General features: G+C 46.0%; 1 non-coding gene across 1 annotated transcript; it reads right to left on the reverse strand.

Annotated features, from left to right (window-relative positions):
* Positions 1-309: 309 nt before the first annotated feature.
* On the reverse strand, positions 310-381 carry TRNAA-CGC (transfer RNA alanine (anticodon CGC)). Its single transcript has one exon. It is a non-coding gene; the product is annotated as a tRNA-Ala (tRNA).
* Between the last annotated feature and the right edge of the window lie 2556 nt (positions 382-2937).

The following is a 2937-nucleotide window of genomic DNA, read 5'->3' on the forward strand; positions in this document are numbered from 1 at the left end:
AAATCATGACTGCCAGTTCCGAGGGCCCAGCCGGACCTATCTCGCCACATTAGCCTTCTTACACAGCTGTGTGAAAGGCGATTGGCTTCTTCGGTGAATTGATTTTGGTTGAATGCGCATCAAACATTACCAAGTCCCAATCATCGATTCATTTTATACGGGTGAGAACGGGGCGTGCGTAGTAGGCAAATAGGGAAATTGTCCATGTTTTAAAAAAATGTATGAACTTTACAATTTGTGTATAACAATTGCAAGTAAAGTGCCCGTTTGCCGCGAGTTTAAAGGTTTACGAGCGCCAAGAAAAAAGTGTGGAGATGCCGGGGATTGAACCCGGGGCCTCACACATGCGAAGCGTGCGCTCTACCACTGAGCTACATCCCCTGCCACGTGGACAAGGCCTCCCAGACGCGTTAAGAACCACAACTGCCACGGTTTCCGCCAAAATCGTTTCATAATCATTTTGTCGTAATCTTAGTACGCATTTTTATAAATAAAACAACTACAGTTATAACGTCGGCGGGGATCGCAGCAGCAGTGTAGTGTTTAATAAATGAAAATATAATATAAATAGCGGCCGTGAGGGTAAAATAGCAGTCCTTCAATGTCCTACATTTAAAAAACGTCAAACGCACTTGCACTGTATTATTAGCGCAGTTGTAGACAAATTATAAATAAACACAAAGACAACGGTTTTAACGTCACTAACAGTATCTTAGCATTGTAGTCACGATTTATAAAACATACAAAACCCCATACCCCCTCAAAAATTCTCGCTCCCGCTTTAAATCGCGGCATAATCCCGCCCATTAACATTAACGATCCCACAAAACAATGTTTTAGACATGTAATCATCAACAACAGTGACAATCTTCTTGGTTCTTTCGGTAAAGTCACGTAGAAGGGAAATAATAAAATAATAAAAATAAAACAAAAAAATATAATATTTCATTATGCTTTATAAAAATAAAACATAATAAAATAATAATATTTCATTATGCTTTATTTTTATTATTTCCCTTCTACGTGACTTTACCGAAAGAACCAAGAAGATGAATCCCTGCAGTCACAAAAGCTTTAAATCGAAACAGTGACAATATTAATCACAATAGCAATATCTTCTTGGTTCTTTCGGTAAAGTCACGTAGAAGGGAAGTAATAAAATAATAAAAATAAAACATAATAGAATGAAATAATTCTCACGTTTCGGCTACAACGCAAGCAGCACCTGAGGACGGCTGCTTGCGTTGTAGCCGAAACGTCGTGAGAATTATTTCATTCTATTATGTTTTATTTTTATTATTTTATTACTTCCCTTCTACGTGACTTTACCGAAAGAACCAAGAAGATGAATCCCTGCAGTCACGAAAGCTTTAAATCGAAATAGCAATATCAGCAGCCGCCTGTTTACAGACAATTACCGTGTAGGCCACGAGGGGGCCTCCTGCCTCCCGGGCTCCGCGCGCCGAGGCCATCAACCTAATAGATTCGTTAATTATAATTTAATTTAACTTGTCAGTGATTATTATGATTATTACCGGGCTAATTACGATAATTCATCAAACGAGCCGCGTCAGCTCAACAGGGCGGCACGGCGCCGCGTGCGAGGCCTGCCGCACTCTGCTCGCCGCCTCCATCCAGCAGTGGAGGGCCACGTGGCCGCTTTTGGGCCACGTGCCGGAGTGGGGAGCGGTGGTGCAGCGGTCAGCGCGGCCCGGGGTTCCATTCCCGCTCACGGCCGGCACCGGCGACGATTATCTGAACCGGTCCTGGGCCGCCTCCCCTAGGGTCGATGTGTGAACATCGACACCGGGGAGACAAAGGCGGCCGGGCGTAGATGTTGGCCATCCACCCCCTCGTGTGCCATGCCGGCCTTTATAGGGAGGTCTTTTTCTTTGTTGTATATCATGCAGTGCTGTATATTGTAGATGCCACTGGTTCTTGTTCTGTAGATGTAGATGCCACTGGTTCTTCACGTTCTGTAGATGCCACTACTTCTTCATGTTCTTCAGATGTAGATGCCACTGGTTTTTCACGTTCTGTAGATGTAGATGCCACTGGTTCTTCACGTTCTGCAGATGGAGATGCCACTGGTTCTTCACGTTCTGCAGATGTAGATGCCACTGGTTCTTCGTGTTCTGCAGATGTAGATGCCACTGGTTTTTCGCGTTCTGCAGATGTAGATGCCACTGGTTCTTTACGTTCTGCAGATGTAGATGCCACTGGTTCTTCAGGTTCTACAGATGTAGATGCCACTGGTTCTTCACGTTCTGCAGATGTAGATGCAACTGGTTCTTCATGTTCTGCAAATGTAGATGCCACTGGTTTTTCGCGTTCTGCCAGATGTAGATGCCAACAACGCCATCTATTTTATGGCGGTTGAACCAACGACTCTCGGTCCGAACAGGCAACTATAACATACGGGACCAGGTTTGTTCGTATCTCTGAAAGTTCGTAAGTCGAGTGTTCGTAAATAGAGGAGTCCCTGTACCGTGTAAAGTACAGGTAGTGGTATAGTATTAATAATAGTGTAGTAGTAGTAGTGGTGGTGAAGTAAAACGTGAGTGTTGACCACGTGGCCACAAGAGCGAGTGAGATGATCACGTGGTGCAGCTCCGTGCCCGCGTGCTTCCCCAAACTCCTGCAAACGTCGTGAGTGGTAACATCGTCAGCACGCCGTGCGCGCATGTGAGTGTGTGTACGTGTCCCGGAAGACAAAGGCAGCCAAGCCGGGCTGCGGTCACGCCGCTCTCCTCCGGGATGAATGGGTGCTCGCTGTCAACACGACAACAGCCCATGTCCTCACGGGGAGTGGCAGCCTGAGTTCGATCCCCTGCCACGACGAGCATGACGTCCAGCAGTGGATTTCGGGGCCGGGTGCACGTGTTTTGTGCGTGCACGTTTCAATCATTCAGACTCAATCATTCAGACTTGGCAGAG

This window comes from Lampetra planeri, chromosome 6 (assembly GCF_965212315.1).
Source record: "Lampetra planeri chromosome 6, kcLamPlan1.2.h2, whole genome shotgun sequence".
Lineage (NCBI taxonomy): Eukaryota > Metazoa > Chordata > Hyperoartia > Petromyzontiformes > Petromyzontidae > Lampetra > Lampetra planeri.